The sequence below is a fragment of the Schistocerca cancellata genome, chromosome 12, assembly GCF_023864275.1.
Source record: "Schistocerca cancellata isolate TAMUIC-IGC-003103 chromosome 12, iqSchCanc2.1, whole genome shotgun sequence".
Taxonomy (NCBI): domain Eukaryota; kingdom Metazoa; phylum Arthropoda; class Insecta; order Orthoptera; family Acrididae; genus Schistocerca; species Schistocerca cancellata.
Window position 1 is genome coordinate 37,174,707 of NC_064637.1, and position 26,026 is coordinate 37,200,732.

Genomic DNA, 26,026 nt, shown 5'->3' on the forward strand with positions numbered 1-26,026 from the left:
ACGTGCACCTTCCGCCGACCACTGGCGACAACATCGATGTACTGTGGAGACCTCACGCCCCACGTGTTGAGCAATTCGGCGGTACGTCCACCCGGCCTCCCGCATGCCCACTATACACCCTCGCTCAAAGTCCGTCAACTGCACATACGGTTCACGTCCACGCTGTCGCGGCATGCTACCAGTGTTAAAGACTGCGATGGAGCTCCGTATGCCACGGCAAACTGGCTGACACTGACGGCGGCGGTGCACAAATGCTGCGCAGCTAGCGCCATTCGACGGCCAACACCGCGGTTCCTGGTGTGTCCGCTGTGCCGTGCGTGTGATCATTACTTGTACAGCCCTCTCGCAGTGTCCGGAGCAAGTATGGTGGTTCTGACACACCGGTGTCAATGTGTTCTTTTTTCCATTTCCAGGAGTGTACTAAAGGCAATAGAGTCGTTCTGAAGTCAAATTCAGAAGCCGGTTATTCAAATTTTCTGCATATTGCTCCGCAAGAAAACATGTCGTCTTCCCTCCAGCGTTTCATATCTGAAATTCCTTCTGATCCGATCGTTATCAGCAAAGAGGAATGAATTAAGGGCTTGAATAAAGAACTGGCTAGTGTAAAAAGCAGAAACGCTTTGCTGGAGCAAAATATTGCAGCCATGAAGAATGCTAAAAGACAGGGTGTACCTCTCAAAACATCTGTTTCTGCTGGTAAGAATACTGTCTCTGTGTTTCACCCAAAGACAGATTCGGTCCCTGACTAAGACGAAAAAACCGTGTAAAGCGGAGTTCGGAGGCAATTGCAAATGCCCTAACTTTCAGAGCTGTGTCTTCAAAATCATGTGCTTTTATTAAAAGAAAGCACTATCCTTTGCCCTGTCCATCAACAAACCAGAAATGGACAAAACAGTTTAATTGTCGACCATACATTTTAAAAGGACGTACTATATTTAATTAGTTCGCCCCGATAGCTGAGTGGTCAGCGTGGCGGTCTCTTATTCCAGGCAGCCCTGTTACGTGTGAAACGGAAACGAAAAATTCAAAATTGTTGAAAAAAGTTGGTGTACTCACAACTAAAACGCATCTATCGAACCCTATGCATGAGACACGGAAAATATGGCTTTTTACGACGTACCGCATTTGATGAAATTATTAAAAAGTATTTTGGTGACGACGGTATCACATTGCCCAACGGTATCGTATTTACATGCAAGCGGGCCCGGGTTCGATTCCCGACCTCTTCATCGCAGGCGCGCAAATCGCCCAACGAGGCGTCGAATGAAGTAAGACTTGCACTTGGCGGCTGAACTTCCCCGATTAGGGGCCTCCCGGCCAACGATGCGATGCCATACGCTCATAACCATCTTTACAATGACCGTAATAGAAGGTCCTCTGCAACATCAGACAAGTGATGTTTCGATAACCTATGACTAATCGGAAGCCCCAATGAATGTTAGTGGAGGTGCGTGTCAGAACGTTTGAATGGCTGCGCAGCTCATTTCACGCAGCACTGCCCAAGCTTTGAGATACATCCTCCACAAAGATTGCGGAAGAAGCTCCATCGAACTGATAAACGACGTTTTGAATGTGTTGAACTTGAGGTACACCCAGGATCAGAAAGAACCACATAGAAGTGCTTATGGTTTCAACCTCGGGAGTAAAGAAAATTCTCTTACTCTGTTGTTCGAAAATTGCTCGAATACGCAATCCTTATCAAAAAGTATTGAATTAATCCACTTTCTAGACATTTCACAGATGTGAAAAATGCCGGGGCACCCTCCAACCTGATGGCCAGATTGTCTAGAAATTTTGTTTCTATAATTCGTGCTCTTGATGCGTTTCATGATAGTTCGACGCCCTGTGAGAAAAAAATATAATTTGCCTAGTAATACTGACCGAGAATACTACAGATATACCCTTGTTCCTTGGTTCTTTCATTGCTGAGGAAAAACATTAAACATCTGCGGAAGAAACGGGAGGCGAATTCGACAATTTTATTTCTAGTGAGTCGTGAAGCAAAGTAGCTGACACGAGACATCAAGATATTTAAGATGAAGAAGGTTTGCTTCCAGATTACGGTCTTACAGATTCACCGAGCTCCAGTGAAGACGTTACTCACGATGCGTTAAAATACATGGCAGGATACATCGCATACAGGTACAAAAACATCAACAGTGCATTAGCAAATTAGCTAGAGCAAGAAAAGACAATGATGCAAAATTAACAGCGAAACAAAAAAAAAAAAAAAGGTTCAAATGCCTCTGAGCCCTATGGGACTTAACTTCTGAGGTCATCAGTCCCCTATACTTAGAACTACTTAAACCTAACTAACCTAAGGGCATCACATACATCCGTGCCCGAGGCAGGATTCAAACGTGCGACCTTAGCGGTCGCACGGTTCCAGACTGAAGCGCCTAGAACCGCTCAGCCACTCCGGCCGGTTAACAGCGAAACAAACCGGGTAAGAGTACTGTCGAGAGTTGGGCTTAATTCTCCACCACCAGAGTGGTTTACTACAACATCATATTTCAAAGTAGTTTTTTCGTATTTTCATGGACTAGATATTTCACGCCGCAAACGCGTGATAGGATCATTAGCAGCACTAGTACAATCAAGATTTCCCGCACTCGAAAAGAAAACCACTGATTTGTTTGTAAGAATGAGAACATCTGCATTAGATTGTTTTAAAAGAGGAGGCAAATGAGACGCAATGATTCTCGAACGGCGAAAAGAAACTTTCTCTGGACTATTTCGTGTTCAGCAACTTCGAATTAAATGTTTCACGTCAACATCATCAGTTAAGTTACGACATCTCTCTCAGATTATTCTCTAAATACGCCTGAGCTAAAGTAGCACACGAGACTGTCAAATATTCAGCGTAGTCGTGTTCTTCAGCTGGAAGTATTAGTAACGAGCATCTACTGGTGGCTTCTGATATTGACAGTAGTGTCATCGTTACTTTTACCGTTTATCATTTCCTTTCGAATATTTCAAAAGCTAATTCTTTTGGACCATCTTGAAACCCATCAAAGAGAGGCTCAAAACCGAATGAAAAGAGACACGAAAAATTATTTATCTGTGTGTTTTCTACTAGTCAGTGCGCGACTGTGTCAGCGTTGGCTGTCTAGTGACGTAACTTATCACTGACCAATCAGAGCGTACTCGTCGGACTGGCCTACCTTTGTAATCTATGTACCTTGTGGGTCGGAACTGGAACTTTTTATGGCTCCTTACAAGTCTCTATTCGTCTTCCGAAATATTAAAAATACTTCAGTAGCCCAGTTCTCCTCCCCCCTCCCCTTCCCACAAACTATCGTATGTGCACCTTTTATTGACAATGATGTGTTCTACCCATTAGCTGGCCGCCGTGGCCGAGCGGTTCTAGGCGCTTCAGTCCGGAACCGCGCGACTGCTACGGTCGCAGGTTCGAATCCTGCCTCGGGCATGGATGTGCGTGGTATACTTAGGTTAGTTAGATTTAAGTAATTCTAAGTTCTAGGGGACTGATTACCTCAGGTGTTAAAGTCCCATAGTGCTCAGAGCTATTTGAATCATTGTTTTTCTTCTAGTCATTAGGCAGGCCCATCACTGCTAATTCAACATTCTCTAGTCATGTATGTTTTCCACCATCGTTACCCCAGCCGAATATGATTTATTCATCTTGATGTTGCCCTTTAGCTGGTATCGTCTTATGCCTCTGGTCTTTCCCCAATCCAGTGTTCTAGCGAATCCTTTTACCTGTTTCCAGTATTTGTACTTTCTCATCCAGCCTGTGTAACAATCTCGATTCCTTTTATTTTTCTATTTCAACAAAGTTAAACACAGGTCTCAAGTTTTTTATGCACATCATATTTTTATCATTTATGAATTTCTTACACTGATTATCAGGAGATCGCCACTTCCTAGTGACTTTCCGTGTCCACAGCGCTCTCATAGTCTTTACTAACCTTCCCAGTCGACTGTACCTCACTCTGTAGCAACCTTCCTGAGCCACTGTGTTAACTCACCCCTACGTAAACTTCTCGATCCAATGTGCCATATTATAATATGTCCGTAAACAACGTGGCTGTCAGTATTCATTTCCTTTACGCTATAACTGGGTCAGTTACAACTGATGAAGGTAAATCACAGTACAGGTCACGTTTTTACTGGTCATGCATTTCCTGTACTGGCCATCAGCACATCGATACTCTCTAGGAACCTACGTCATCCACTGTGTCACCTCTCTCTTTACCAACCTTCTCAATCCACTGCGTCACTTCACTCTGTAGTAACACTCCCGATTGTCTGTTGCACACCATAATCTGATCACAGAGCAGGCACCGTTGCATCGTAGCTGGCGGGTATCGCAGCAGGCCTAACCTTCCGACAAACCCCAGCCTGACCCGTAAGTGAACGCACGTTGGCCAGGCACTGACCCAGCACCCTGGGCTTATATTTAGAAGACCGGCTGCAACGACCGCTCTATAATCGCCGTTTCGCCAGAATCTCTTTCTCTCTCCCTCGCTCTCGCGCACACATAAACAATAACTTTTTTCCGCGAGTCTTTGCGGCGCGCTGTAAATCTGTCGGGCGCGGGGTTTTAACTCTCGCCGCTGCGCTGTGTTTCGCTGCTGACCGCCGAGCCGCGCCGCCGTGAAATACGAGCCCCGGACGCTGGGGGTTTCCCCCCGGGCAGTGCGGCGCGCGAGCGGCGCAGGGCTGCCAACGGCCGTGGCGTCCTGCGGGAAACCCCCGCGCAAAAATTACGAGCTGATATAATCTGCCGCTGATGACAGCCAAGGGCTGTGTATTTTTCCCCGATCCGGTCGTAACGACGAGTTAAAGGCAGTATTACTGTCCTTGCGACGATGGGTGAGCGGGCATGAGCACAATTAAGAGCCGTTTTGGCTACGGTGGACGCAATCACAGGCTACCCCTTACACAACAACTGGCGGGAGTCAAGCGATTCAAGCATCTGTGTTGAACTATTGATTTTTTCATCGTTTTGTAAGCTTTCTGATGCTCACCCATTACAGCTGAGTGCAGTATATGCTAGCAAAAGGGCATGTTCCATACACTAAAAGGTGATTGACAACAAGTAGTGCAACTAAATTATTACTGATCTGATATTCCCAGTAGCGTCTTTGGTCCTTCACAAAATTTCTACACTGCATGCGTTTTTGTTGTAGAGATGTTCAGCCTGAAGATAGGTTTGATGCAGCTGTTGACACTACGTAGTGAAAGTCCCTTCATCCCTGCATAACCACTGTAACATAAATTCAGTTGAACCTGTTTACTATAGTGGGCCTTGGATTACACTGTACAGGTTTTAACGCCCACATTTCGTTCCATTACCAAGTTGATTATCCCTTGATGATTCAAATTGTGTCCTACCAACTTATATACTCTTTTAGTGAAACTGTGCCATAAATTTCTTTTCTTTCCAGTTCTCCTATTTGGCTGTCTTAAGTTATTTCGCTGCCCAAATAGCCCCCCCCCCCACTAACTCAGATATGAAGTGGAAAACTGTGCGCTACAGAAAATATTTGGAAATCATTTCTGCTAACAAGTGAGTCGAGGGTATAGTCATTGCCAGAATCGGTAGTAATAAATAGAGTTACGGGGTTTAACGTACTTTTAGTGTTCCATTTCGTAATGTAATTCGCTCATCATTGCCTGAGTAATTAGTCTGCAACTCATGGTCTAGTGACTAGCGTTGCTGCCTCTGGATCACGGGGTGCCGGGTTCGATTCCCGGCCTGGTTGGGGATTTTCTCTGCCCGGGGACTGGGTGTTTTTGTTGTCTTCATCATTTCATCGTCATTCATGACAGTGGCTCGATTGGTCTGTGTAAAAAAAATTGGACTGTGTAAAACTTCGGACTTTGTACGGGCGCGGATGACCGCGCAGTATAGCGGCCGACAAATCAAACATCATCATGATGGCTGATGGCTGATTAATTAGACTTAATTCCAGTAACCTGGAATTACTTTTATCAAGAATCAGTTTATGACTTATTTTCAAGGCACTACTTTTTTCAACTGCTTTTCCAAATTCTCTGCAATGTATCACAGAACTACGTCATCAGTAAAACCTCTAACTTCCCATTTCTTCTCCCTGAACATTAATTTCATTTCAAAACTTTCACCTTTACAGCTTATCCTAAGTACAGATTGAATAACATTGGGGATAGGCTACGACACTACGACAGTCTTTGTCAAATACTTTCAGTTTCTCCCACTCTTACAAATGGAATCTGATTCCTGTGCATGTTGCAGATAACGTTTAGCTCTTTATGATTTATCTCTGATAGCTTCCAAATTTCAGAGAGTGAATTTCAGACAGCATGCAAACCTTATTTTTTTAAAAATTCAACTAATTAATTCATTCATCTTGTAAGATATTAAGAAACACGTTGTTTATTTCGATTGTTCACGATCCAATTGTACAAAAGAAGACGTGAAGAACGAAGCTCTACGTTCCAGATAAATAAAAGGAATAATGTTAAATAGTTTGTATACAAGTGATTTACAAAAGTACGTAATGAATTGTAATATACATTTGTACAAATATTTTCACGAAATGCTTGGTGTTAAAAATGTCAAAACATTCCTTTTTATGTAAATAAACTGCACAGTAAGTGGGAAAACGTATATATTGCCCAAGGCTAACCTGGAAATGACAGAATCGCACGCATTTGCAAATCCCACGAAATATGTACAAAAAGCTAAAGGCACGTCTCGTCGCGAAAATTACAAAATTAATCAACCATTTTCGCGCCGCGACAGTAAACAAGAAACAGACATCCCGCAGCACGAAACCCCATACCGTTGAAACCATCGCAACTTCTTCCTCCCACTAATTCTATGTGTAAAGAATTTGTGTGCTTATAATGTTACCCAGCCGTTGTCTAACAGTATCCTTGACGTCGGCCAATTGGATCCTTGGGAATGTTCTTAACTCGAATATGGATTTCCTACATGATGACTGGGTGTTGTGTGATGTCTTTAGGTTAGTTAGGTTTAAGTCGTTCTAAGTTCTAGGGGACTGATGACCATAGATGTTCAGTCCCATAGTGCTCAGAGCCATTTGAACCTTTTGAATTTCCTAGAGAGCGAAAAGATTCTCTACACAAATCAGCACAGATTAGGGCAGCATCTCTAGTGTGGAACCATCGCCACCTATACCAAGAGCGACTGCGCGCTGAGCAGACGACCTACCAAGAGCAGGTTGAGTTTCTGAAACTCCCCCGTAGCAGACAAAAAGAGTTCCTCAAAAGGTAGCATTTCGGCAACTTCTCCCCAGATATCTTAAACCTAGTTATGTCTTTAAACTGTTGTTTATCAGTGTTGGCAGATTGAAGAAGTGGAATTGTGTGTCCAGGCCGTAAAATTACCACACGTATCTAAAATTTAAAGTACATAAAGTTCTTAAATTGTAAATAAAAACAAGTCTCACGGGAAAAAATGAAAAACGTGCTTTAGGGACGCCTGGCTTTCTTCGCGTTGTTTTCCTTGTTCTACTGATCTACCGTTAAGTCACAACTTCAGATACGAAACGGGTTTGAGGGAGAAATGAAATGATCGGATGGCATTGTTGGCCAGGGTGCCCCATTCCGGGAAGTTCAGCCGCCGTGTGCGAGTGCTATTCCAGTGGACGTCACACTGAGCGACTCGCGTGCCATTGATGAGGATGAAGCCGGCCGCGGTGGTCTAGCGGTTCTGGCGCTGCAGTCCGGAACCGCGGGACTGCTACGGTCGCAGGTTCGAATCCTGCCTCGGGCATGGGTGTGTGTGATGTCCTTAGGTTAGTTAGGTTTAAGTAGTTCTAAGTTCTAGGGGACTTATGACCTAAGATGTTGAGTCCCATAGTGCTCAGAGCCATTTGAACCATTTGATGAGGATGAAAAGATGGCGAGGACAACACAACATCCAGTCCACGATACCGAAACTTGATTGAGATTATTATCCTCCATCATTGATCGACTACTAATTAAATAAAAATGAGCATAAAAATATTCTGAAATACACTAAAGAGCCAAAGAACCTGATACACCTGCCTAATATCGTGTAGGGTCCCCGCGAGCACGCAGAAGTGCCGCAACACGACGTGGCACGCACTCCACTACTGTCTGAATTAGTGCTGGAGGGAACTGACACCGTGAATCCTGCAGGACTGTCCATAAATCCGTAAGAGTACGAGGGGCTGGAGATCTCTCTAGAAGAGCACGTTGCAAGGGATCCAAGATATGCTCAATGTTCATGACTGGGGAGTTTGGTGGCCAGCGGACGTGTTTAAACCCAGAAGAGTGTTGCTGGAGCCACACTGTAGCAATTCTGGACGTGTGGGGGATGTCGCATTGTCTTGCTGGAATTGCCAAAGTTTCGGAATGCACAATGGAAATGAATGGGATGCACGTACGTGTCACCTGTCAGAGTCGTATCTAGACGTATCAGGGGTTCCGTATTACTCCAACTGCACATCCCCACACCATTACTGAGCCTCCACCAGCTTGAACAGTCCCCTGCTGACATACAGGGTCCATGGATTCATCAGGTTATCTCCATACCCGTACAAGTCCATCCGCTCGATACAATTTGAAACGAGACTCGTCCGACCAGGGAACGTGTTTTCAGTCATCAACAGTCCAATGTCTGTGTTGACGGGCCTAGGCGAGGCGTAAAGCATTGCGTCGTGCAGTCATCAAGCCTACACGAGTGGGCCATCGACTCCGAAAGCCCATATCGATGATTTTTTGGTTGAATTTTTCTCACGCTGATTCTTGTTGATGGCCCAGCAATGAAATCTGCAGCAGTATGCGGAAAGGTTGCACGTCTGTCACGCTGAACGATGCTCTTCAGTCGTCGTTGGTCCCTGATTTGGAGGATGTTTTTGCGGCCTCTGCGATGTCGGAGATTTGGTGTTTTACCGGATTCCTGCTACTCACGGTACACTCGTGTAATGGTCGTACGGTAGAATCCCCACTGTATCGCTAACTCGGAGATGCTGTGTCCCATCGCTCGTGCGCCGGCTATGACACCACGTTCAAACTGACTTAAATCTTGGTAACCTGCCAGTGTAGCAGCAGTAACCCACCTAACAAGGGAACCTCCCCATCGCACCCCCGTCAGATTTAGTTATAAGTTGGCGCAGTGGATAGGCCTTAAAAAACTGAACACAGATCAATCGAGAAAACAGGAAGAAGTTGTGTGGAACTATGAAAAAAATAAGCAAAATATGCAAACTGAGTAGTCCATGCGCAAATAGGCAACATCAAGGACTAAGTGAGCTCAGGAGCGCCGTGGTCTCGTGGTTAGCGTGAGCAGCTGCGTAACGAGAGGTCCTTAATTCAAATCTTCCCTCGAGTGAAAATTTTACTTTCTTTATTTTCGCAAAGTTAAGATCTGTCCGTTCGTTCATTGACGTCTCTGTTCACTGTAATAAGTTTATTGTCTGTGTTTTGCGACCGCACCGCAAAACCGTGCGATTAGTAGACGAAAGGACGTGCCTCTCCAATGGGAACCGAAAACATTTGATCGCAAGGTCATATGTCAACCGATTCCTCCACAGGAAAACACATTTGATATATTCTATACGACACTGGTGACGGGATGTGCGTCACATGACAGGAATACGTTGTCGACCCACCTAACTTGTACACTTGGCGAAAGGGAAAAAAGATTCTTCTACCTTGCCCGGTTTAGGTTTTCTTGTGGATGTGATAATGACTCCCAAAAAAGTGATGAAAACATAAGAGTTTGTCACATAAACTGCAACAAATGAATGCAACAGTTTCACAGTCGCACAGTTTTCCCTGTGCTCTGTCAAAACATATGTTTTTAACGTTTTCATACAACGTCCCCATACTACGGCGCAGTTACCGATCATCGGACGGACGGACGGAAAGATAATAATTGTCTGAAAATAAAAAATTAAAGTTTTCACTGGAGGGAAGACTTGAACGGAGGACCTCTAGCTCCGCAGCTGCTCAAGCTAACCACGGTACCACGGCGCTTCTGAGCTCACACTACCCCGATGTTGCCTATGTTGCGCATGGACTACTCAGTTTGTATATTTTGATTATTTTTTTCATAGTTCCACACAACTTGTTCCTGTTTTCTCGATTGCTCTGTGTTTAGTTTTTCAAGGCCTATCTACTGTGCAAACTTATAACTAAATGTGAGGGGGGTGCGATGGGGAGGTTCCCTTGTAAGAACTGCTCCAGACACTTGTTATCTTATAAAGGCGTTACCGACCGCAGCGCCGTATTCCGCCTGTTTACATACCTCTGTATTTGAATAAGCATGCGTGTATGAGCTTCTTTGGCGATTCAGTGTGTGTTGTGTGACAGTTTCACAGATTACTGGCCACCTAACACAACGTATTGGGGTAGGCAGTGTGATCGCTGTGGCGCGCCAGAGTCGGCACTGAGATTCGATACAGCACAGGTTATCGAGGACTCACTGCAATCCACAACGAAGTATGCGAGGCGCTCCACAAGACCACGGCTCCGTCTCGGCAACAGCAGCGCCCTCGTTCTGAGGTCAATGTACCGTCTAGCAAGCAACAGCTCGGCAGCAGTTTGTGACCTCGTCTGAAGGAGTCACCATCACAGTATAGGACCAACATGATAGCTAAAGTTTCTGATGTACTTCTTCATTTAAATGTGGGACACTATGCTACAAGAGAGCCGTATAGAAGCAACATGATGGTTGAAGTTTCTGATGGACTTCATTTACATATGGGACACTGTACTGCAAGAGAACAGATTTTTGATCTGTGCATCAAATGATTCTTTAAAAGTCTATAACAAATTTAACTTACCAAGCTCTCTTGTGGCCAAGACCTGTGTGAAAGTAAGTCTTTTATTCATTTATGTAACAAATTGGAGTAATACGTCAAATGTTCTGTTTTAATGTGCCATCTCTTCGAGCAGTCAAAGAACGCACAGTTGTTGCAGGACGACTGCACGAGAGGCGTTCAGTGAGAAATGCAACACTTTTTTCTGAAAGTGGGTTGGTTCTATTCTGCATTCCAATACGTCGTATTATTTCCCACTCTATTGGCCACAAAACCTTGTTTTGGGATATAATCTTCATTCACTGTAATTGCCTTTGGCCACCTTACTGAGAGGTGTGTGTGGCCACACGACCCACTCTACTGGTCGGCTTTGGAGCCAACGTCTTGCTCCATCAATAACATCTCCATAATCCGCATGCTTCTTCCCACGGAGTGTGTCCTTAATTCGGCCAGACAGGTGGAAGTCGAAAAGTGCGAGATCCGGGCTGTAGGGTGGATGAGCAAGAGGAATCCAATGAAATGACGGTGTTCGACAAAAAATTGCCGATATCAGCCTCGTAACGCGCAAGCAATACAGCGCGGATTCGTTTCTCTGTGCGGTTTCTGTCAGGTGGCGAGGAAACTATCTGGGCACACGCCTTTGAGTACTCCAACTGGTGGACGAGTGTGTCAGACGTCCAGTTGAGCAGCGAGGTGTCTGACTGTGATCCGTCGGTCACCTCGAATGAGAGTGTCAGCACGTTCCAACAATGCAGGGGTCACCGCTGTTTGCTGCCGGCCGGCACGCGGGAGAACGGCCAGGTTTGAGTGACCTTGTTGCTATGATGATATGATGATCAGACGCCTGCCCAACGATCACCGTGCCACTGCCAAGTCCCCATACACATTCTGCAAGCGTCTATGAACTTTTTAGATGTACTGGTTTTCCGCCAAAAGAAATGACAACTCTCTGTTCGGAATGCATCTCAGTTAAAGATGCCATTTGTAAGGCCTTGCTTTTTGCTGTTTGATCTTCTGCGCCCCACTATATCACTTTTCAAAGCTACTTGTTCCTCTTCTATTGTACTCCTTTCACCCGCCACAGTCAACCATCGCGTTGACTTCTCTTTGAAACTCGGGTACCAGGTATTCTTGTAATCTACTCTGTCCAATCTCTGTAATTTTCTCTCTTCTTCCAATTTCTTGAGGTTGATTCTGCAGTCCATAACTAATTTATTACAGTTGAAGACACCATCTATCCCTGAGAAAGCGTAGGAGTTTAAATAGGATTTCGAAACCTCAGTTTTAAAATTATCTTCTTCATTCTTAAAGCTTTCATTGTCTCCATGTCTGTTCGACGTATGCAACCTACTTCCAAGATTTTTAAATCAAGTATTAGCGAGGTTCAGATTATGCTCTGCTCAAAATTCTTCCAGGCAGCTTTCCAGCGCCCGTATTCTACCCTTGTATGAGGGTCGTTCAGTAAGTAATGCAACACCTCTTTTTCCTGAAAGCAGGTTCGTTTTAATCAGGTGCGCAGTCCACCGTATTATTAGCCACTGATTTGGCTACAAAACCCTGTTTTTCATCATAATTTCCGTTCAGTGCTAGGCCTCATAGCACCTTACCAGTTGCCTCCCCATCGTCCACGTTCCGCTACCCGCAGAGTGCATCCTTCACTGGACCAAACAGATGGAAGTCGGAAGTGGCGACATCCTGGCTGTAGGGTGGATGAGGAAGAACAGTCAAGTGTTGTGAGCTCCTCCCGGGTGCACAGAGCTGCGTGAGGCCTTGCGTTGATTTGGAGAAAGAAGTTCGTCTGCATTTTGTGGTGACGGACACACTGAAGTCGTTCCTTCAATTTCCTGAGGGTGTGTGCGGGCGGCCTATACGCGGCAGATTCGACAAGTTTCTACGACCTTGTCGCGTTGACGACAGACGTTTCGCTCAACGACTCTCCGTGCTTTTGTTCACTGCCAGGCGACCGTTGACATTCTGCAAGAGCCTGTGAACCCCAATTACAGCTGTCTGCTTGGAATGCGCCGCCGTTACATACTCATTTTGGAGACTACTGTAAGTAGTAAGTAGGCTGTTTAGGTTTTCTTATCGGTAACGCCACGTAGCGCTCTGTATGAAAATCACTGGCTGTGCTGTGTGCAGTCTGTGGCTAGTTTGCATTAACTGTAATAACAGTGCACTGGTGTCTGAAACATGTTCCTCAGTGCTATTCGGCAGTGCATTTGAACCGGCAATATTCGCATTTTGAAAAGCAGAAAATGTGTCTTGATTTATATGAGAAAACGGTGAGGACGCAAAACCTGAATCTACAGTATTTGCAAGATTGTGTCCTGTCATTTCGGAATCCTGAGGCGAGCTGTTGCCGACCGATCGATTGATAATGCTTCCCTGTTCACTAATTGTTTCACTGCCTACAACATTATTTGACGCCCGCTCCATTTCCCTATGCACAGTTACCAAATTACTACTTTGAATATTTGTTAATTCGTTACACAGTGGCGCTAACACACTGCTTTCGTCTTCACTGTCATTTCTTAGTTTACTTTGAAGCCTAGTATTACGTTTTTCACACGCCATTATTGTGACAATATTTCACACGACAACACTGAAAAACACAATTTGAAGAGCAAAAATAAGAGAACACGTTAACATAGCACTGAAAATAATAACTAACTAATTGCAAGCGCAGCTGCGAAATACTTGGTGCAAATCTACATGCGTGCCACATCTGTTTTACTGCACAACAATGAAAGACTGCAACTACAAAGGAGATTCTCTCTACAATTACGCGCTAGCAATAAACAAAATCTACACTAATTACACAAACGACAAGAAAAAAATCAGAAGATTCCAGTGAGGTATCCTCGGCTAAGGGTCGACATATGAAACGTCCCCTTAGAACAATTTTAGAATTACTGTGCTGATAAACCCCTTACATTATATGCTTTTCAAACAGCTGAGCAAAACTGAACGTACTCAAACATTCACTAAAGTGACACACAACGTTTCACTACGAGTAGTGCCGTCATCTATAAGAACTTCATGAAACAGTTGAGACTGAAGAGGGAATGGTTCACTGTATCCCACAACGAATCGGCACTTTTTTAACCGAGATTTGCCAAGAAAAAATGGGTGTTTCATTATTATTGAACGCCCCTCGCAGTTTCCTTTGGTAACGGGGGGAAAAAACGTTTTGCATTACTTATTGAACGCCCCTGTAGATTCGTTTGGTCACAGCAGGTAGTACGTAGCACACCCGATTGGTAGACCCTGCTAGTTCTGCGAGATGTCGTCGCCCCAGGGGGCGCCGAATTCACTAAAAAGACTTCTACTGTCGCCGAGGAGCGTCAGCAAACACCAAGCCTCAAACAAAAGCTGTTCCCCTATGTCGACGTCTATCACCCCAAGACGTTTGCTGCAAAGACTTTCAAACTCCCCGCTTCATATACGGCGCCCTCCCCGTGCCCCCTAATTGAGAATCAGTTGATGGGCCTTCCTGCGAACTGGCTTCCTCCGGCCGAGTGCAGCTGAGGGGGCCGCAGCGGGGTAGGGTAGGCCAGGGCAGGCTCTTAGCGTAGACAAAACACTGGTGTAATTCTCTGCGAATAGCGGGCAGAGCGCGCCGACTGACTGTTTTACTGCGCCGCTCGCAGATGAGCTACGGCCGCGCTGTTTGCCGCAATTACTCTGCCCGCCGCTGCACGGTTGTCGGTTGTTTCGCAACGCCGGGGATGTGCCGCACAGCGGCTCGTGCGAGCGCCGTGACACCGCCGTGTCGCCAGAGTGGACAGCCGGGGGTAAAGTCTGCGAATTTATGCACATCCGGCCGCGACTGACGTTTACGTCACAACTCCGCGGCGAGCCTCCTGCGTCGCGACGAGCACAAATTACTTGTTCCCTTCAGTGTTGCTCTCATTCTGCTCAGGAGTGACAAATTAGTGTTATCCTCGTGGTGTAAACACCTCGCTTTCTAGACTACTTAAATGAGTTAGGTTTTTTATTGTCTAGTAACAACAGATATTCAATAATGTGTAAACATCAAAAACACAACGTCTTACCGTGCCCAAAACTGTTTAGAAAACCCGTAGGCACTCAGAGAATTTCCCAGTCGTCTTGGAATGGGTAAACGCAGGATGTATATGGTTTTCAACAGAATCTTACACACCACTCTTCCTGGAAAATAGTGCAAGATTAGAAAATGGTTCAAATGGCTCTGAGCACTATGGGACTTAACATCTGAGGTCACCAGTCCCCTAGAACTTAGAACTACTTAAACCTAACTAATCTAAGGTCATCGCACACATCCATGCCCGAGGCAGGATTTGAACCTGCGACCGCAGCTGTCGCGTGGTTCCAGACTGAAGCGCCTAGCGCTACGGTCGCAGGTTCGAAGCCTGTCTCGAGCATGGATGTGTGTGATGTCCTTACGTTAGTTAGGTTTAAGTAGTTCTAAGTTCTACGGGACTGATGACCTCAGATGTTAAGCCCCATAGTGCTCAGAGCCATTTGAACCATTTATTGAAGCGCCTAGAACAGCTCGGCCACAGCGGCCGACTGCAAGATTAGATAACCATGATGGAGGCGCATAGCGATCATGCTGCCTTCTCTCCAAAATAGACCACAGAAGCTCAGCAATATTGAGATGGCAGTGACTGTAGTGGTCAGGGATGATGCGATAGTTCATGCTCACGCTCACAAAACCAGTCGTGGACGACGCGAAATGGAATGTTCCACGCATCTAGCTCCAACCACATCTGTCATAAATCCATAATCCCTTAGAAAACCTTTTCACATGGATCACAATACTATAGTGCGCCCCCCGTAGCAGACGAAGAAAATGACATCAGCGAAAAAAAGAAAAGAAAGGAAGTGGTCAGCGCGACAGAATGTCAATCCTAAGGGCCCGGGTTCGATTCCCGTCTGGGTCGTCAGGGACTGGGTGTTGTGTTGTCCTAATCATAATCGTTTCCTCCCTATCGACGCGCAAGTCGCCGAAGTGTCGTCAGACCGAAAGACTTGCATCCGGCGAACGGTCTACCCGACGGAGGCCCTAGTCACACTGTAAGAGGTCCGAGGAGATGTAATTTCGATGTATTGCTCATGCGCTGCCTGCAGTAGGCAAGGTATAAGAGAATCTCTGACCAGAGAGCAGTGTTGACTGCAGTAGGAACTGTGTAGCTGTAGCAGTAAGTTGTTGCTAGTCTGCAGTCTGCTCTGGTCTGGTCTGGTGTATCGTGTTGGCTGGCCCGGTCGCCGTGCAGCGATGCCGGAGCCTGAGTATTATTGTATAAGGTAAAAAAAAAAAAAAAAGCAACCTCGCGCATATGTAGTAATGTTATCTTAAGTTGCATGTAAATGTTTTAAAACTCTCGTAATAATAATCTTCCCCATAAAAAGTAAATTTTAACAACCATTCATTTCAGTTTAAAGAATTTACTAATTTCTCCCATCCATAATCATCCCGATTATTGCAATAGAAACATCAGTTGCTCCCTTTCATAAATGACAGATAGGTCGGTCGGCCAGCACTGCACAGAGCTGTGCCGGAAAAATTTATTGTAAGAGCAGATATATCCGGCGACTTCATTGAGGTAAGAATTTTTCCTTTTTTTATTCAGAATGATCTTTCAGGGCCATGACGCAGCACTGCTGTCGTCGAAAATTTACCAGGTTAAATTCACAGTGAATTATTGAAAAGTCATAAGTGAGCGACAATTTAATTGAGAGGTTTAGGAATTTTTCTGTTTTGAGCTGAATGAATTTTGAGCTTAGATTAAATCAGAAAGAATTTTGTGTGGAGGTCAATGTGAAAAGAATTTTGTAGGGAGGTTACGAATGGGAAAAGAATTTTGTGGGGAGGTTACACTAAATCAGAATTATATTCATATTTATTTATTTTATTTTGTGGGGAGGTTACAACACGACATTTTACCTTACTACAAATGGCAGATCGGACAGTACACTGCCCTTTCATACCTTTTGTACGCCATACCAACGCCATCTGTATACGTACATACCGCTATCCCCTAACTTCTGTTTACTCAGCGCAGCACTAAAGTTATGATGGATCCCTGAGGTACTCCAGGTTCCTGTTACGAATCACAGACTGTTTGCCGCTTACTGTGCCTGTTGCGGGTCTGTCGTCTAGGAATGAGCTGAATGCCAAAGCCACTAGTTTGTGTTACCGTCCGCGGAGCCATTGTGTCTCCAAGTGCCCTTTCTACTCTATATAAATACTGAGGCGATCCGTACCTTGTGGTGTTCTTTGCTTTTGTGATTTTGCTACTTATCATTAGTGCAGGGTCAGCGGTACAGTGCTGTTTTCTAAAGCCAAACTGTATTTCAGAAATTACTTATTATAATTCATAAATTTCCAACCAACCGTTTGCACATAGAATTTAAAATTCTTTAACTAGTTTTCAACGCCAGCTAGGGGCGCCTTCCTCAGAAGAAACTGTTGCCTTACCTAACAATATCACAAGAAGGTACATTAATAGCAGGTAGGCATTTCAACAAATATTTAATTTTTACAAATTAAATTGCATAAAATACACACATGTTGAAACGACCCCTTTGAAAAATTATACATGACTGTGCTTAAACTGACACACAATATTTTTAGCGCAACGCAATCTGACTTTCAATAATTCCTACAAAAAAATGGCCCTGACTAACATTAACCTATACGTTTCACAAATCACTTACCTCACAAAAATCTTCGTTACTCGAACTACTGCAATACAGCGAGCACCACTACTGCCAGCTAAATAAAAGATTCAAACTACTGAAGGCACTAACTACTGATAGGCATAGTTAGCAAATGAAAGATTTTAGTAGAGAACAAACAATGTATTTACCTTAGTAGTGTTGAAAAATCATAATATACATAGCAGTTCATGACATCCAGTCTTACAAATTTCAAAACTCCGCCATTTCTCTCCCCACACCCACCACTGCTGGCGGCTCACCAACTGCGCAACGCTACGCGCTGTTAACAGCCAACTGCCCAACACTACAATAGCCAACAACAATGCAAACCAGCCAAAGACTGCATACAGCACAGCCAGTGATTTTCATACAGAGTGCTACGTGGCGTTACCAATATAAAAACCTAAACAGCCTACTTACAATGTGGTGAAAAGGAAATTTGAGCGATATCGCTCAAGTCAAAACATTAATACCACAGTTAAAACATTTTCCACCTTAATACCTAACAGGTATAGTCAAAATTTTAAAACAATATATAAACATGCCGGTAAGGGCACTACAGTGCTGTAGGACACGAGTGATTAGCATCGACTGCGCGAGCGGGCCGTAGCGAACGACGACGTGAACAGGATACAGCTCGCACCATCTAGTAGCAGAATTTACAAAGTTTTAACAACATCTATACGAAATTAATATAGTAGTCACTGACAAATTAACAGGATGTAAACCATAAAATCAAGGGAGAGGAAAACAGTATTTAAGGGCCTAACAGGGAAGCGGGTAAGCAACATTAGCTATCAGACATTTCTAAGTGACGGTTTTAAGCCATTGAAGAAACTTCTATTACGTGACTGCAGTTGTTCATTCAATATGAGGCCATCATTCAGAGAAAGATGTTTGAAGATCTGTAACTCTTACAAAATGTTTACTCTAAAGCATTTTCTTCCACAGTGCGAAGATCTGATGCCATGAATTCCCATAGGCTTGTGGCCTGTATTCAAAAGGTGGTCGGCAAAGGTTGAGTTATGAACGTTAGAACCGTTTTTTCCTAAAAGATGCTCCTTGTATCTAGTAAAGAAAGCACGACCTGTTTGGCCTATGTAATAGGCTTCACGTGTGTCTCAACTGATTTTATAGATTCCTGAGTTCTGGAGGGGAGACGGTTCTTATTTTAAATTACGTTTAAGATTGCTATGCAAGCTGTTGTTAGTAGAAAACGCTACGTTGCAGTTATATTTGTCCCTGAGTAATCACCGAGCGAGGTGGCGCAGTGGCTAGACACTGGATTCGCGTTCGGGAGGACGACGGTTCAATCCCGCGTCCGGCCATCCTGATTTAGGTTTTCCGTGATTTCCCTAAATCACTCCAGACAAACGCCGGGATGGTTCCTCTGAAAGGGCACGGCCGACTTCCTTCCCCATCCTTCCCTAATTCGATGAGACCGATGACCACGCTGTCTGGTCTCCTTCCACAACCAACCAACCAACCAACCAACCAACCCTGAGTAATCGCCGAATCCTGTAAGATACTGGCCCTATATACTGAATAGAAAAATATTTTTTTCTTTCGTCAGCTTCATTGTTAAAAGGAGTGCTGAGAGTAGTAATTCTAACTTTGGTCTTATTTCTGAAGATTTTATCTACTACAGACGGCTTATATTCGTTATTAAATGCAATGGTTTTTAACGGGTTTATCTCATTTGCAAGATATTCGACGGACTGTGATGTGGAAACAGCTCTATGGATGCCTGAGTGAAAAAAAGCTTTTTTTATGGAATTCGGGATGCGTTGAACAGGCTGATACAATCTGGTTCGTGTATGTTTCTTTACGAAAAATGTTAAAGGCTATTCTATCGTCTGTTACCGTTAATGTCAAATCCAAGTAGTTTAACTGTTGATGTTCATTTTCGCGGTCACATGCGAACGTTAATTTTTTCGCGCAGTTCATTGATGATTTTAAACAGATGGTCAATACTAGATTCATGCGAGTATAATGGGCCTGCAGGGTGTCGCATTGTCCTGCTGAAATTGTCCAAATCCGTCGGAATACACAGTGGACATGAATGGATGCAGATGGCCAGACACCTGTCAGAATCGTACCTAGACATATCAGTGGTCCCATATCACTCCAACTGCACACGCCCCACACGATTACAGAGCCTGCACCAGCTGGAAAAGTCCACTGCTGACATGCAGTGTCCATGATTTCATGAGGTTGTCTCCATACCCGTACAAGTCCGTGCGCTGGATACAGTTTGAAACGAGACTCGTCCGACCAGGCAACAAGTTTCCAGTCATCAACACTCCAATGTCGGTGTTGACGGGTCCAGGGGTGGCGCAAAGCTTTGTGTCGTGCAGTCATCAAGGCTACACGAGTGGGCTTTCAGCTCCGAAAGCCCATATCGATGATGTTTCGTTGAATGGTTCGCACTCCGACGCTTGTTGGTGGCCCAGCACTGAAATCTGCTGCAGTTTGCGGAAGGGTTGCATTTCTGTCACGTTGAACGATTCTCTTCAGTAGTCGTTCGCCCCGTTCCTGCAGTATCTTTCTCCGGCCTCAACGACGTGGGAGATTTGATGTTTACAAGATTCCTGATATTCACGGTACACTTGTGAAATGGTTGAACGCGAAAATCCCCACTTCATCGCTACATCGGAGATGCTGTATCCCTTCGTTTGTGCACCGAGCGTAACATCACGATCAAACGCACTTAAATCTTGATAACCTGTCATTGTACCAGCAGTAATCGATCTAGCAGCTGCGCCAGACACTTGGTTTCTCATATAGGCGTTACGGACCGCAGCGCCGTATTCTACGTCTTTACAAAAATGGTTCAAATGGCTCTGAGCACTATGGGACTTAACAGCTGTGGTCATCAGTCCCCTAGAACTTAGAACTACTTACACCTAACTAACCTAAGGACATTACACACATCCATGTCCGGGACAGGAGTCGAACCTGCGACCGTAGCTGTCGCACGGTTCCGGACTGCGCGCCTAGAACTACGTCTTTACATATGTCTGTATTTCGATACGCATGCCTATACAGTGTGTAAACTTTTAGATGGCAGACCTCTCCCTAGTCCTGAATCGGCAGAAGTCGGTAAACGTCGGGAGGCTTCGGCAGGCACGCAGTTTCGACTGCTGCCAACATTACGTAGCTGACTGTTGTACAAGGTAGCCATTGTCGTCTGCTTCGTTATTGTTTTGCGCTGTACTGTTCTGCGTGTTTTTATTGTGCAGTTGTGCTAAACATTATCAAAATGAGTGAAGAGGCAGTTGCTGGTCCATCTCGGGAGTCGCCAACAACCCTTACCGGTAGGCCTACGGTTAGAAGGGAACCAGTATTACGTAGCGATGCTCGCAAAAATTATATTGCGTGTGATTGAATGCTGCGGAAGGGAAAGGGAGCAGAAAAAATTGCTTCACCCCATTTACAAATCTTCAGTGAGAGCTGCTACATACACAGGACAAAACGAGCGTAGCATTGGAAGATCCAAACAGTTTTCCAAGAATCATCCTGGCGTATCACCACAAACGCCTGGCAAGAAAAGATGAGTTTCCATTTCAGATATTTTGTTCGCGATCACTTTGAAGGAGCCCCCTATTTCGTCCGAATTACCTTATATTTCATTTTGCTTTGCTACCGTATTGCTTTGTATGAAAACACCACTGGTTACTGTATTATTTCGAAACACATTCATATTACAGTACATTTCCAAATTAAAAAAAAATACATGCGGTGCAGAAGGCATTTTCTTATAAATCTTTCTCGCTTTTAACGTAAGAAAAGAAATGGAGAAATCGAAGTAATGATCGATGATTTCAACCAGCGTGTCATTCGCCACACGATAGCGGAATTTTATTCAGCGCGGAAAATTGTGCCGAGCCTGCGAACACTGCTTCCAGTTCGGAGAACAACTCACCAAAGTTTCATGGCAATCGGCTGAATGGTTTGTGAGCGCATAGTAGACAAACACGCACACAAACAAAGTTGAAGCGATTTCACAGCTCTACAATAACTTTATTATTTGAGATATTTTCACAATGCTTTGCACACACATACAAAAACTCAAAAAGTTTTTTTAGGCATTCACAAATGTTCGATATGTGCCCCTTTAGTGATTCGGCAGACATCAAGCCGATAATCAAGTTCCTCCCACACTCGGCGCAGCATGTCCCCATGCATCGTTGATGCGAGCTCGCAGTTCTGGCACGTTTCTTGGTAGAGGAGGTTTAAACACTGAATCTTTCACATAACCCCTCAGAAAGAAATCGCATGGGGTTAAGTCGGCAGAGCGTGGAGGCCATGACATGAATTGCTGATCATGATCTCCACCACGACCGATCCATCGGTTTTCCAATCTCCTGTTTAAGAAATGCCAAACATCATGATGGAAGTGCGGTGGAGCACCATCCTGTTGAAAGATGAAGTCGGCGCTGTCGGTCTCCAGTTGCGGCATGAGCCAATTTTCCGCATGTCCAGATACACGTGTCCTGTAACGTTTTTTTCGCAGAAGAAAAAGGGGCTGTAAACTTTAAACCGTGAGATTGCACAAAACACGTTAACTTTTGGTGAATTGCGAATTTGCTGCACGAATGCGTGAGGATTCTCTACCGCCCAGATTCGCACATTGTGTCTGTTCACTTCACCATTAAGAAAAAATGTTGCTTCATCACTGAAAACAAGTTTCGCACTGAACGCATGCTATTCCATGAGCTGTTGCAACTGCGCCGAAAATTGAAAGCGTTTGACTTTGTCATCGGGTGTCAGGGCCTGTAGCAATTGTAAACTGTAAGGCTTCTGCTTTAGCCTTTTCCGTAAGATTTTCCAAACCGTCGGCTGTGGTACGTTTAGCTCCCTGCTTGCTTTATTCGTCGACTTCCGCGGGCTACGCGTGAAACTTGCCCGCACGCGTTCAACCGTTTCTTCGCTGACTGCAGGCCGACCCGTTCATTTCCCCTTACAGAGGCATTCAGAAGCTTTAAACTGCGCATACCATCGCCGAATGGAGTTAGCAGTTAGTGTATCTTTGTTGAACTTCGTCCTGAAGTGTCGTTGCACTGTTATGACTGACTGATGTGAGTGCATTTCAAGCACGACATACGCTTTCTCGGCTCCTGTCGCCATTTTGTCTCACTGCGCTCTCGAGCGTTATGGGGGCAGAAACCTGAAGTGCGGCTTCAGCCGAACAAAACATTTTCTACGTATCTGTAGTGTGTCGTGACCATATGTCAATGAATGGAGCTACAGTGAATTTATGAAATCGCTTCAATCATTTGTAATAGCCCTGTATATATATATATATATATATATATATATATATATATATATATATAATGTACATGACGATTTCAGTTTCGTTTACGAACAACATTTAAATCGAGTTTTACTTGCAAGCCTTTCGTCTGCTTTCGTGTAAGCATGACGCGCAATTTGTAGTGCAACTGGTAGGCGTGCCTTGTCCCCCTCCCCTCCAACGGCTCCTCTCCCCTCGCCAGCCAAAGCTTGCTTCCTCCTCTCCCCGCACTCCCTCACAACTCTGCCGTCTTACAGTTGACACACTGTACAACTTGCTTAGGCACTTCACTGTATGAGTGCAACTAAAATTGTCTGTCCTTGGTTCAATCGCGCCATGTCACGGAACGCTGATGGTCACACGCGTGCATATGGAACACAAGACAAATGGCTGACTACCGCTTGCTACAGCGCGCTGTTCATGTTGAAGGACGAGACGAGGCAGCCTTTGCATTCCAAAAGCAGGACGGAACAGCCTAGCGTTGTCATTGGCCGGCCCTGATCACAGTTTTCGCGTGCCGGGGAAACACCGCCGCACGTCACTGTTTTGGCAGAAATGCGTTGCTCTCGTGGACACAGGCGATTTATGACATACTGTCTATGAATCAGCAAGCTGCGAAACGGCCGCCATTGAAGGCAAGGTTACACACCGCTAAATCATCCGTTTCTTCGTAGTATTTTTCGCCAGACAGGAAATAGGTTGGCTTGAGAATGTAACTGAAATGAAATGAAATGATCGTATGGCATTGTTGGCCAGGAGGCCCCATTCGGGGGAGTTCGGCCGCCGTATTGCAAGTCCTCTTTAGTTGACGCCACTTCGGCGACTTGCGGATCAATGATAATAAAAATGATGATGGACACACAAGAGACAGTCCCCTGCCGGCTCTACTTTCAAGACTTTTAATTAAGTTCGAACGCCATGTAATTCTTTCAGACTTTCACTAAGAACAGCGGTCATTAGTGTCTTTTATCATTGATATCCTTCCACCCTTAATTTTAATCGCACACCTGAACCTTTCTTTTACTTACATCGTCATTTTTTATCTTTTCCGGTTTTTTATGCGTCCTTGCTTCTGCAATGCATACCGCGTGTCCCAGGACGAATGGTCAGTATTCAGGAATATGACGGAAGTGATCATTCGAAGCACTAACGTCCAGTAGACAAGGGCTCTGAAATATGCACATTAAGAGGTATAGTACTTTCTCATCTTCGATATTGTGAAGCAAATCTCTTCTATTGCAAGTTCTTCGCTTTGTATATTTTGAGAGGAAGTAGTATGGACCAAATTAAGGAAGAATGTTCCGTAAACATGGGGTCTAGAATGCGTTTCTTAGAACCTACTATGAAAAAAAAATTCTGGTACTAAAGCAGTGTTTTACTAATCTTTCTGAGACCATTGCCCCTCAGTATTCAAATATTAGCTAGGACAACCCCTTCCCCGACTCCCGCTCAACCCTCGCCCGAGAATCACCATCATCAACTACAGCGTCTAACGAAACTTTACAGTTAAAAAAAAAGAAGTACTTCAAAATAAAAGTGTTCAAAGTGACGAAAGATACATGATATTTAGTTCATGTACGTGTTTTATTAAACTGCGAGCTAATGATTAATAGAACAATTCGTACAGGTTATTCCTAACAATGTTTCCTTTATAGAACGATGAACCAATTCTCAGTGCCTTGATAGTGCTACCTACAACTCCTTCTCAGAGAAGAAAGCTAAATATCCACATTAACAGCACAAACTCGCTGCAGAACACGGTTACTCCGCTGTCACTAGCGACACTTCCTTCATTCGTAACCTGCATTCCCACTTAAAATCAACCAGCTTGAAGTGTGTGCACTACACTTACTGTTCGCAAATTGTTGGGCTCCTTACTTCTCAAATGGCAGAAACTGGAAGGCTTCAAGCTACCAATTCTTTGTCTGACACCACTGCCGTTATTAACAGTAATAATAATAATAATAATAATAATAATAATAATATAGACACCGAAGTTACATAGTTACATAGTTACCGTTGTGTTGCGCTGTCAATTACTTCGTTTACCTGGCGCGAGGTGGCTAATGAACTACTGTTTGGTCCATTGAAGGAACTACCTACAACCCGCAGAAGCCATTTTCATGAGATGTTTAGCATATGTGATGTATATGTTTCAATAGATGCATAGCACAAAGTACAATGTAGCTGTGTAGTGGGTGGACTATGTGAGGAAGATGTTGTTCGTACATTCGTTTCACAAACTGTAACCTCCACTACACTGATTCGAACGTTAATGCTAGTGTTTGAAAAATAAATTATTGGTAACTTATGACACAAGAAGCAGTCTTGTGAAACAATGATAGTGATGATGATCTAAAAATAATTTAGTTTAGTAGCAGGCAATGGACCGCTTTCATTATTACCCCTCAGTAAATTTAATTTCACCCATCTGGGAACAATTACCCCCACCCTATTTCGTAGTAAGGCCACCCACAACTTGGATTAAACATTGCTACTGTAAAGAATTTCGAAAACTTATTCAAATAATCTTAAAAAAACCTTTAATTTCTTTCTGAAAATGAATGAGAATTCTTCAAGACTGCATTAGGTGTATCGAGGTTCCTTTACTGGGCAACACAACTAGTGTCACACCACTACTGCTGCATCTTAAGGTGATTATAACTTTTCACCTCATAAGGTTAGAATGTTCAAAACGTTCAAGTTGTAAACCGATTAATTATGCAACCTCTTAAAAGATTGATTATCCTGGCTCCTTCACCACTGTCTTGACGCAGCTTTATCGATGGTCTACATAAACTACGGCTTTATCCACCTGACGGAGACCTTGTATGTGCTAACAGTGCTCATCTTTTACTGGGACTGCTTTTTAGAGACACGTTTAATGAGTCCACTTGTTAGATCCTGAGTTTATTATAACATATTTTTGTTTTTTTTTATTGGAGCATAAATTTTGTCAATATCGACGTCCACTTTACGGTGTATGATTTCGAGTTTAACCTACCGGTGATCAGCGTTTTACGAGGTTAGAGAATGAATCGATTTAGAACTTGAACGTTCGGACATCGTACATTGTGAAGTGAAAAGTAATTTTCACCTGAAGTTGCACCTATAGTGGTGTGAAACCTCTTGTGGTGCCTAATAAATAAACCTCTATATAGCTACAGCCCCACAGCCTTGCCGCAATGGTAACACCGGTTCCCGTCACGTCACTGAAGTTAAGCGCTGTCGGGCTTGGCTACTACTTGGATGGGTG